This window comes from Cervus canadensis, chromosome 17 (assembly GCF_019320065.1).
Source record: "Cervus canadensis isolate Bull #8, Minnesota chromosome 17, ASM1932006v1, whole genome shotgun sequence".
Lineage (NCBI taxonomy): Eukaryota > Metazoa > Chordata > Mammalia > Artiodactyla > Cervidae > Cervus > Cervus canadensis.
Genome location: NC_057402.1, coordinates 19,288,085 through 19,300,642, shown reverse-complemented (window position 1 = coordinate 19,300,642; position 12,558 = coordinate 19,288,085). Strand labels below are relative to the sequence as shown.

Genomic DNA, 12,558 nt, shown 5'->3' with positions numbered 1-12,558 from the left:
AAATACCTGGTGTAACAGGCAACTTTGGCCTTGGAGTACAAAATGAAGCAGGGGACAGGCTAATAAGAGTTTTGCCAACTCTATTAGCCAAGAGAATGCACTGGTCATAGCAAACACCCTCTTGCAACAACACAAGAGAGGACTCTACACATGGACATCACCAGAGTGCCTGATGAACTATGGACAGATGTTCATGACATTATACAGGAGACAGGGAGCAAGAGCATCCTCAAGAAAAAAAATGCAAAAAGGCAAAATGGTTGTTTGAGGAGGCCTTACAAATAGCTATGAAAAGAAGAGAAAAAAAAGGCAAAGACGAAAAGGAAAGATATACCCATTTGAATGCAGAGTTCCAAAGAACATCAAGGAGAGATGAGAAAACCTTCCTCAGTGATCAGTGCAAAGAAATAGGGGAAAACAATAGAATGGCAAAGACTAGAGATCTCTTCAAGAAAATCAGAGATACCAAGGGAATTTTCATGCACAGATGGGCACAATAAAGGAGAGAAATGGTATGGACCTAACAGAAGCAGAAGATATTAAGAAGAGGTGGCAAGGATACACAGAACTGTACAAAAAAGATCTTCACGACCCAGATAATCACGATGGTGTGATCACTCACCTAGAGACAGACACCTTGGAATGTGAAGTCAAGTGGGCCTTAGGAAGCATCACTATGAACAAAGCTAGTGGAGGTGATATATTCCTGTTGAGTTATATCAAATCCTAAAAGATAATGCTGCGAAAGTGCTGCACTCAATATGCCAGCAAATTTGGAAAACTCAGCAGTGGCCACAGGACTGGAAAAGGTCAGTTTTCATTCCAATCCCAAAGAAAGGCAATGCCAAAGAATGCTCAAACTACTGCACAATTGCATTCATCTCACATGCTAGCAAAGTAATGCTCAAAATTCTCCAAGCCAGGCTTCAGCAATAAGTGAACTGTGAACTTCCAGATGTATAAGCTGGTTTTAGAAAAAGCAGAGGAACCAGAGATCCAATTGCCAACATCCGTTGGATCATTGAAAAAGCAAGAGAGTTCCAGAAAAACATCTCCTTCTGTTTTATTGACTATGCCAAAGCCTTTGACTGTGTGGATCACAACAAACTGTGGAAAATTCTTCAAGAGATGGGAATACCAGATCACCTGACCTCCTCTTGAGAAATCTGTATGCAAGTCAAGAAGCAACAGTTAGAAATGGACATGGAAAAACAGGCTAGTTCCAAATAGGGAAAGGAGTATGTCAAGGCTATATATTGTCACCCTGCTTATTTAACTTACAGCAGAGTACATCATGAGAAACTCTGGGCTGGATGAAGCACAAGTTGGAATCAAGATTACCAGGAGAAACATCAATAACCTCAGATATACAGATGACAGCACACTTATGGCAGAAAGCGAAGAAGAATTAAAGAGCCTCTTGATGAGTGTGAAAGAGGAGAGTGGAAAAACTGGCTTAAAACTTGACATTCAGAAAACTAAGATCATGGCATCTGGTTCCATCACTTCATGGCAATAGATTGGGAAAGAGTGGAAACAGTGACAGACTTTTTTTCCGGGGTGGGGGGCCTCCAAAATCGCTGCAGATGGTGACTGCAGCCATGAAATTAAAAGATGCTTGCTCCTTGAAAGAAATGCTATGACCAACCTAGACAGCATATTAAAAAGCAGAGACATTACTTTGCCAACAAAGGTCCATCTAGTCAAAGCTGTGGTTTTTCCATTAGTCATATATGGATGTGAGAGTTGGACTATGAAGAAAGTTGAGGGCCGAAAAATTGATGCTTTTGAACTGCGATGTTGGAGAAGACGCTTGAGAGTTCCTTGGACTGCAAGGAGATACAACCAGTCCATCCTAAAGGAGATCAGTCCTGAATCTTCATTAGAAGGACTGATGCTGAAGCTGAAACTCCAATACTTTGGGCACCTGATGCAAAGAACTGACTCATTTGAAAAGACCTTGATGCTGGGAAAGATTGAAGTTGGGAGGAGAAGGGGATGGCAGACGATGAGATGGAATGATAGCATCACTGACTCAGTGGACAGGAGTTGAGTAGTCTCTTGGAGTGGTGATGGACAGGGAGGTCTGGCATGCTGCAGTCCATGGGGTTGCAAAGAGTCAGACAGGACTGAGCGACTGAAATGAACTGAACTGAAGGTGTAAATACCTTGAGGCTGACTGGCAGGCAAAGAACTTATCATTTTACTTCCCACATTGGTGAATAATGATTTATGCATTGCAGGTCTTTATTAACTATTTAGTGAACTGAATTGAAAAACAATAACCCAGTTTGCAACTCAAATTTATGCTAATGTTCGTAAGTTCAGTTACTAATGTCCACTGATTAAAATCACTGAAACCCTTTGAAATTTTTATGTAATTAAAAATGAGGAAAACAATGAAAAGATACTGAGAGGTTCAGCTTATTCAGTGGGGAGTTTGCCAAATGATCCCCTCTAACTTTATTTGGTGAATATGATTACAGAGTGCTGGGGAGGAAAGGAGGGAGAGGATAGTGTGGTAGAAATTGCCCCATGAATCACTTTTTTGGAATTTCACTTGACAAAAATATATACTGAAAATTTCCAGGTGATTTCTAATTTTTAAGGTATTTTAGGCTTCTTAATTTTATATAACTAGATGTTTCTTTAAATATTTAATAATTTAAGGCAGTTGCTAAATTTAAAATGACTTTCTGTATAAATTTGAGTAATTTGAGGTATTTTTAGTGTTGACTTTTAATTCTCTTTTTAAAACTGAAAATTTCAGATATAATATATTTTTTCTTATATTCCTTTAGAATAGTTAACTTTCTCTGTCATCTATATGAGCCAAAGAATATACTGATATGGGTTACCGCCCGACTTCTAGGGGCTATTATTGTATTATAGCTGCCCTATTTTGTCATTCAAAAATATTATACTTTGACTCCAGCGAATTACTTTTATATGCCATTTCAATGTTAGTAGCAGATTAAAAGAGGATAATGTGAAATAAGAGAGTAAATTCTTTTAGAAATATTCTTGATTTAGCTTTAGGTTTTATTCAGTACTTTGGTCAAAATAGCCTCAGCTTGATCTTTTTATGTGTGTATTATCTATTTTTAATATATTTGAGACTGAAAGAATAAAGCTTAAGTTTCCAGAAGCAGCCAAATAATCGCACTTTGAATTTATAAAATCTTTTCTTTTTAAGCTGACAGCTGATGAGACATTTGCATTTGAACCTGGCAACATGTAAATTTGAAAGTTTGAATGAACAAGATTGTGAATTAAATGAAGGGGAAAAATATTACTCTTAAAGTTTTTTGGAAACCATTAAATAGGATTACAAACCAATTTATTTTTTAGGCAAATGTTACTTTATCATCTTTTTCAGATCCTTATAATTTTTCTTCAGATTTTTTCCATAAGCCTATCTAATCTTTAGCTGTGATTTTTAATAAATGTTTCTGCTTAGGAATGTATTACAGGTCATATATCGAGATCTGGTTATAGATTTGGTTTTACAACTTTTTCCCAGTTTGAATTAAATGATCAAGCCTAATAATTTGGAAGATAGCATAAAGATAAATTACCAACTGAGCTATCAGGGAAGCCCAAATTTTAAATTAGTTACAGATAATGTCAATTTAGTCACCTTTCCAAATGTTTCAATGGTATCCATGGTGGGAGATTAAGCACAGTGTCAGATATGAACTAAATTTGGTATTTCTACCGAAATGTGAAGACTTTTCTGAATGTTAATTAGTAGTTACATGGTTGGTGGCTCAGTGGTAAAAAAAAGAAGCCACCTGTCAATGCAGGAGACGCGACTTTAATCCCCTGGGTAGAGAAGGAAATGGCCACCCACTCCAGTATTCTTGCCTGGAAATTCCACAGAGGAGCTTGGTGAGCTACAGTCCATGGGGTCACAAAAGAGTTGGGCATGACTCAGAGCCTAAACACCATCACCACCACCACATTACATGGTTGCTAAGTTGTTTAATACTGGTTTTGAGGATACCTTTTATCACACATAACATTACTTTTTTTTTTTTTTAAATGTGAGGATACTTTATTCCTTTTTGTTAAAACCAGTTGCAACACTAAGCTTCTGGCCCATCCTGCCGATACACAGCCACAAACACTTGCTCATCAGTTGAAGCCTTTAGTAGCATGTTTGAAAAGTGAATAAAAATCCATATAAAACAAATATTCAAATAGTTTTGTTGGAGGACTGTGTAATTTCCTCAGTTCTGTCTCGCTGCAGCAAAAATTTGAAGCCATGGAAGGACCAGTGTTACAGCTCCAGGTTACAGCTCAGTTTTATTTGGCAAGCAAAGGAAAATTCATCCTCGAGGCGTGAAGGTGGGCCAACCCAAAAGACGCAAAAAGAGAAACCCCCAGCTCAATTTTGGCTCCTCTTTTTATATGCTTTTTCTCCTCCCCTTGAGCCTACCCTATGTAAATTAGGCTAGCCAGGAGGGCTGTTTGTTTTACCTGAGGTCTTCACTCTGATCCTTGGACCTTCCTTTGTTCTATTTTCACAGGCTTTTCCCTTTGTCTTTTAGCCGCAGCCATTCTGGACTCTTTTTCCTATTCTAACTACCTAACAGTTTCCACAGGAACACAAATAAGTGTGACCCCATCTCCCAGTCTTCCACATTGGTGCACCTGTGCCAACCCTACTCATATACATCTCAAAACTAGCAGTAATTAAGTTAAGTAAGTGCTAGTTGCTCAGTCGTGCCCGACTCTGCGACCCCATGGACTGCAGCCCACTAGGCTCCTTTGTCCACGAGATTTTCCCCAATTAAGTTAAATGGTCCCCCCAAAACCTTTAAATCAAGCTAAACTCACAGTTAACAGCTACAGGAGTGGTAACTACACGTTAATATGAGTGGGAGCGCAGTCTGCCGAATGCTGCTTCATGCTGCTCTCCCAGGCCCAGGACAGGGTGCAGGGGGCTGACATCCTGCTCCTCCACTCTGGGTGAGGAGTCCTGGTTTTGGATCTGCTTCATCAGTTGCCATGTTGGCCCTGGCATCACACAGTAGATGGTGGGTCTCTGGAATCCATTGAAGATAGAAGCAGCAGCAACAGTGTAAGCACCCATGTTCTCAAAGAGCATCCAACTGCCCACATGCAGGTTATAGTGCTCAACAATGTGGTCCAGGCCATCACAGATTGGTCCCCAGATGCTGGATGAATAATACTTCTCGTCTGGTTTGGATCTCTTCTGCAGGAGAGTGTGTGTGTGTGTGATCCTAAAAAATGCAGTTAAATGACCCATATACTCCATCGTTCATGTAATACATAACTGTTCACTTGACTCCTCTTCATCATCAGAGTCTGTCTGTTCCTTTAATATGAGTTTTTTGGCAATGATATTAACTGCGAGTGTGAAAGCTGATGCAACATAGTATCTGCCCAGCTCAGGTATGATTCTCACTCCAGAGTCTGATGGAAAATACTTGTCCAATGCTGGGTTGATTACACTGGTGATCTCCAAATTTAAGCTTTACATCCTCAGAATCAGGAAAGCCACCACCAATGTCAAGCAGATACATGTTGAAACCAACCTTAGCTCCTATGTCAAAGACACAGCAGGCATCAGAGATCACCTGCACGAAGGTTTCAGGATCAGTACAGCCACTTCCCACATGGAAGTTGACACCAATGACATCAATATCTAGCTCTATTACCCATTCCAAAAGAAGCCTGTGGCACCAAATTTGACACTGAGGTGACAGACTGCTTTGGAATCATCAGTGGCAATCCGCAAAACCAACTTGGCCTTTGGATGTGCCCTGGCAACTTTCATCAACTTGACTTCACTATCAAAAGTCATCATCTGTACCCTGTTATTGACAGTGTACTTAATCTGAGACACTTGTTTACATGGATTTGCATAGGTAATCCTCTCTGGAGGCACCCCGAGATAGCACCAATTGTATTTCATTCTTGCTGGCACAGTCAAATCCTGTCCCAATGGCAGCTGGCATCTTCACTACGGTTCTACTATCATTGTATTTGACTGCAAAAATGGGGGTGACCCAAGGAAGGGCTTTAAAACCATCTCAGATGTTTCTTTAGAATGTCTCCCAGGTCTGCAACATAGAAGGCATGCTTATCATCATCAGAAGAAACTTCATTAATTTTTTGGTCCAGAATGTCCTTGGCAGTAAAGCCTTCATTCAAGAAATGGCAGTCAAACTCTTCATTACTAAAGCTGTTACTGGTTTCTTGATGTCTTTTTGAAACACAACAAACTGCAAATAGGGTCAGTCAGTCAGTCAGTTCAGTTGCTCAGTCATGTCTGACTCTTTGAGATTCCATGGATGGCAGGCCGCCAGGCTGCCCTGTCCATCACCAACTCCTGGAGTTTACCCAAACTCATGTCCATTGAGTCAGTGATGCCATCCAACCATCATCCTCTGCCCTCCCCTTCTTCTGCCTTCAATCTTTCCCAACATCAGGTTCTTTTCAAATGAGTCAGCTCTTGGCTAAGGTATTGGAGTTTTGGCTTCAACATCAGTCCTTCCAGTGAACACTCAGGACTGATCTCCTTTAGGATGGACTGGTTGGATCTCCTTGCAGTCCAAGAGACTCTCACGGTATAAACAAATATGGAAAACTTAGAGGTGGAATTTAAAGGGATGATGTCAACTTGTCACAAAGGCAATTCTCCAGGAATTTCAAGTCCCACTGAAGATGCGTGTGCCCTCCGTGCAGCAGTGGAAACGTTCGATAAACACACAAACTGCTCTCCACCTCAGAGCGCAGGGGCATGGCGGGCAGACTCCATCCAGAGGATATTCTGCAGCTTAGCACGCAGGACCACCGGCCGCCCACCGCCTTGCGCCCTCCTGCAGAGGACCACTGGTGAGGGGGCACCGGAGCGCTGGCAGAGGGGTGGAGGTGGCGGAGGCTGAGGAGGCTGACAAAAGCATATATTACATTTTGATGAAAAACAGAAAATAGACAGTATTATTAACTTCTTGAATTAAAAGTATAATTAGAAAAGATCCCCCCTAAAACCTGATGGTTAAATTGTTCAATTTAGCTAAAATATAGAGTGGGGAAATATTTTGAGGCACACTAAATAATTTTAAAGTCTGACCACAGAATTTCCTTTTCTTCTTGCCTCCCATTCATACCAATTTACTGTTCCTTCCATTTCCATAACTTACGAGACTATGAAAATCATTTTGGTATTTTACCACTGGGGGATGGTAGAACTAGTTTGTCAAATTTTATGCTGCTTTAACACTTGAGTCTTCCTAATCTTAAAATGAATTTGGAGATATTTGGTTGAATGATGTTTCGGAACCAAATTAGTTTATGACTTTTTAGAGTGAAGGAAGACAGAAACTACCCATTAGTCAAAAAATACTGAATTTGTTTCTGAAACTTCTGTAGTTTTTATAGGCTCTATATAGTTAAGTAATTGATCAACTTGAACAAGTTAACAACAGCCAGCAAGATTGAAACCTTCAACCCTATAGTCACAAAATACTGGATTCTGCAAAAATGGATCCTTCGTCGGTTTAGCCTGAGATGACACCATTATACCTGTCAACACCTTGATTGCAACTGATGAGACTCTATGCAGAGGACACATGTGAGACACACCCAGACCTTTTCTCACAGAAACAGAAAAAGTGCATGTTCTTTTAAACTGCCAATTTTGCTAATCCTAATATCTATGCCTAAACATATGCCTAATATGTAATCCTAATACAGAATGTCTATATCACCATGTGTGTAGAGCTTGAAGGCATCTGTATTAGAGTTCTCCAGAGAAGCAGTGCCAATATGATATGTGTGTGTGTGTATTTATATGGGTTGGATGTGTATATATTCTTTCTCTCTCTCTTCTGTCATAGGTCTACAGGGAGAGATAGAGATGGATTGATTAATTTACCTTAAGGAACTGGCTCATGTGAAGGTGGACATTGCCAAGTTCTAAATCTTAAGGGGGTCAGACTGGCGTGTTGGAGGCTCAGGGAAGAGTGACCGTTCAAGTCCAAAGGCAGTCTGCTGACAGAATTCATTCTTGCTTGGGAGAGGTCATTTTCTGTCCTATTACAGCATCTAGCTGAGGGCCACTGTCATTATAGAGGGCAATCTATTAATACTTTATTCAAAGTTAATAAATTTAAATGTTCACCTCATCCAAAAACCACCCTCACAGAAACATCCAGAATAATATTTGATCAAATATCTGGGCACCATGGTCAAGCTGACACATAAAATTGAGCATCACGAGTTCACCCCTTATCAACTTGACATTCATACACATCTCCTTAAACTGTACTTCATCTCCAAATAAAGACAATAACAGGGTCATACTTCTGTCTAACATACTATAGCTATCCTAAATACAACTGAAAACTCACTGTTTCTCCAGAAGAGGATGCAAAGTCCTTGGGTGATATTTACTTTTGTCCTTGATATTCCATAACTTAAGACACGAAGACGCAAAGTGATGGCACTTGAATAGTACAGTATAAGGTCAATATTTTTTAAGTTACATGATAAGGGGATAAAAGAGGGGAGACACGCAAAGATATTTATGTAATACACAATCATACTGATAACAGAATAAGGCAGACATACTCATGACAATTATAGTTTTCACTTCTGTAACTAGTCACATGGTCATAGTCTTAGTCCCTCAGTCATGTCTGACCCTTTGTGACCCCATGGACTGTAGTCCTCCAGGGTCCTCTGTCCATGAGGATTCTCCAGGCAAGATTACTGCAGTGGGTTGCCATGCCCTCCTCCAGAGGATCTTCCCAACCTAGAGATGAAACTGTGTCTTTACTTTCCTGAATCGGCAGGCAGGTTCTTTACACTAGTGCCACCTGGGAAGCCCTCTTTGCCTGGTGGGGTGACTCAAAGCTACTCTCCTGAAGGTCCAGGCCACTAGTAGTACTGCTTGGATTGTTGTTGGTTCTTACCGAGTTTAATCCCAGGTCATTGTTACACTAAGAGATGTTGTAAGGGATCTCCTGTATTTGAGACATACTTTTCCTTATCTCCATTTTAGAGCAGTCGTCCCATTCCGTCTTGGTTGTCAGGCCCAGTCACCCTAGCTGGAACTGTAACTCCCTTTTCTTGCCTGTTGATTCAGAGGCAGAAGGAACCCAACATGGCCAGGTGACTGTCTTAACTTCTACTTTAGTGGAATCAATGTTGTGTTTCCTGGTGGATGCATTCCTCCCTTTGGAAGTGACATCTAGATCAGCAGAACATGAGGTCTAGGAGATAGCAAGCAACAGTTTTGCTAGTGGGTCACTTGGGATAGTAGTGAAGGGTGCCACTCCCATTCTGACCTCTTGATTCCTGGCCCTGTGAATCCTGGCTATAGAAGAAACAGTACTATGTGTCAGACACTGATTCAGGACATGTACATCCTCCTGGAGAATCTTGCCCCAGTCCTGAAAGGTATCACCATCTAGGTGACACTCTCAGAGTCTTCAAAAGGCCATTCTACCAACTCAATTGCTTCAGGATGGTGGGGAACACGACAAGTCCAGTGAATTACATGAGCGTGGGTTCATTTTCAGATATCATTTGCTATGAAGTCAGTTCCTTGATCAGAAGCAATGCTATTTTGGGACCCCTTCCCCCAAACCCCTTTCTCCCACCCTGGTCCTTCCTCAGCTTTAGAGAAGCTTTCTCTTCCAGATTATTTTCCTTTTATTCCTATATGCCTTATGGCTGGTGCGATGTGGCGATTTGTTCTTGCTTCATCCTGGAAGCCAACATTGGGGACACTTCTTTTGGATCACCAAAATGCAAACAAACTCTAATAATACATTTTTCATTCAATGAAATCTTTTCCCCCCAGCTTCTTGGATTATAAATTCAGTGGTCAGAATTTGAAAATCAGTGAACCTTGAACTTGAAATAATGCAAACCTCAAAAACTTTCTTAAATAGAATCTTAAAATTGGTTCTCCTGAAAGCATACTTGTTCTATAATATTTTCCTCTAAAAACCTTTAAGAATTACACATTGCCTATTGCTAAGTTGTGGCATGAACTTTGTAGCCCATGCCTTTCTACTATTATTTTCTGGAATGCTCTTTTTCCATTCTTTCATCTCTACACACACATACCCATACAAACATACACTGCCTGCCGCACCCTCCCCCCCCCCCACCCCCGCCCCACACACACCCTCCCTTCTTGCTCTTGAGATACCCACTATTCTTTAGGCTCCATTTCATTTCTAATTTTTCCATGAAGCCATTTCCAATTCCCTGAGTAAATGTTACTCTATTTTTCTTTCAACCTTCATAGCATGGTTTGTTCCTCTTTTATGGTATTTCTCATAATCTTTTCTTAAATTCACTGTTTCTTATCTTCTTTGTTAGATCATAAGCTATTTGAAGGCAGGGATTGGACTGCTCTGATTCTGGCATTATTTAGGATCTAGATCACTGGCTTGAACATAATAGGTTAGTCCATAGATGATTACAGGATTAAAATGAATGAACGCCTTTTAGCCATGCTCAAGACTCTGCCAAAAATGAGCTGATGTTATCTCAAAAGGGATTTTCAGTGCACTTGGTCACGAAGGAGTTTTCACTTGTGTGTGGAAAATGAAAACATAAAGGTAAGATAGTGAGTTTTCCACAAAGTTAAATGTAACCAGTTTAAAGGAAAGCCTTTTATTTTGGGTTGCTCCCCTTTCTACCTGTTGAAGGTTTCTTCTTTCTTTTATGGTGGTTGGAAGTGCTTATTTTTTAGAAGAATAAAACTTTAGAAATGTTAGATTAGACTCTCCATTTTTTTAAATCTCACTTTTATTTTTTAACGGTCTGTGATTTCTAAAGTTTTGGGAACTTCTGCTTCCCAAGATCACCAAACAAAAGAGTGGAAGGATTCTGATAAAACTGGTTATGATGAAAGAAAAATGGACTAAATATAGGGAAAGTAATGGCAGTGGGAGCATTCCTAGTAACTAGTTATGCAACATTTGTCTCAACCCTGTGCAATTAAGATAAACACAGTTAAGATTAAGGGCTTCCCAATTTGTGCTAATGGTAAAGAATCTGCCTTCCAATGCAGGAGAGACAAGAGATGGCAGCTTTGATCCCTGGGTCAGGAGGATCCCCTGGAGGAGGAAATGGCAACCCACTCTAATGTTCTTGCCTGGAAGATTCCATGGAAACAGGAGCCTGGTGGGCTATATAGTCCATGGGGCCAAAAAGAGTCGGACACGACTGAGCACCCAAATAAGTAATTAAGTTGTGAAATGTTTTTGTTTTTGATATAGTCTAAAAGGAAGAGATTTTGTATTAGTTACTGGTAGTGCCTCTTTGTATCTTTAGCATTAACAGTTATTTCCTTTAGAGCCCTCTATAACCCAGAGAAAGCTCATGCCTTTCCTAGAATCTGAATTGCACAGTGTTCCTCATCCTTCTGGTGACATTGATTTGATGGTGTATCGTAAACTGTCCAGCAGGACTTTTATTGTCAGTTTAAAATGAAATAATAGCATTGGCAGCAGAATGCCAGTTAGGTATTTGTATGAGTGATTCCAGCTAAAAGGATATGCTGACACTATTTGGTTTTTGTTACACTCTGGTCAGGTGAGAGGGTGAACTTTAAGTCTGAAGCATCCTTACGTGAATATTCTATATGAAGGATTATTTCTGTAATGCGAAATTACTTTTCACTTTGCATGAATCACATCAAATCAAATGAAAGCGATTGCATTAATTCCTCGGGTGATTACACATCTACTCTGTGTGAAGACGTGTTGCCAAAATACTGCATTGCAGAAGGACTTGCAAAATCCTAGAGAAGAGTAGGGTTAGATCTGGAAGAGTAAAATTAGCCACTTTGTTTTTCTCTCCTCTGTCATTTTCATTAAGAAAATGAAAAATTGCACAGACCACATGCATTTTAGAGTTGATGAAATTTGTCGTCTGTCCTTGCACCCACTCCACGTTCCCTTAGTGTCTGAATGCAAGTTCCTACAAGCAATAGGAATTTCCATTTTACCTCTTAGGCCCAGTGGCATCTGCTAATAAGGTACTACCCCTGGTCTTCTCTCCTAGGAAGTGAGTGTCACAGGCTCTTGAATGAACTTTTTCTTCATTTCTGTTCTAGTAAAACCTTACTCTTTAGGATAGTTGATTTGAGTTAGATGCTAGCAAAAAAAGCAGTAAAATAAATTTCACACCAAGAAGCCATTACTAATAGCTAAGAATGGGTTAGGTATTGCAAGTTCAATTTGTAAAACCAAAAAATGGACTGGCCAATGTTGGGCTCACAGGAAATAGATTCTGATAGGGATCCTTCCTAAACTGCCTAAAGTCATCCATCAGAGATAAGCTTGAGATATAGGCTGTCTTCCTGAATTAAAAATTGAATGGATTCCTGTATAAAACAGAGATATTGCTCTGTATCTAAAGATAATTTTATCTGTGGAGAATATCCTTAATGTGGGAGATGAATGGAACTCTAGTGAAAACTCACCTGCTGCTGCTGTTGCTGCTAAGTCGCTTCAGTTGTGTCCGACTCTGTGCGATCCCATAGATGGCAGCCCACCAGGT

The 12,558-nt window shown here is 40.2% G+C and overlaps 2 pseudogenes; one reads left to right on the top strand and one right to left on the bottom strand.

Moving 5' to 3' along the window:
* Window positions 1-4,866: 4,866 nt before the first annotated feature.
* LOC122454912 lies at window positions 4,867-6,774 on the bottom strand (annotated as a pseudogene).
* Window positions 6,773-12,558, top strand: part of LOC122454911 — a 57,959-nt pseudogene continuing 52,173 nt past the window's right edge.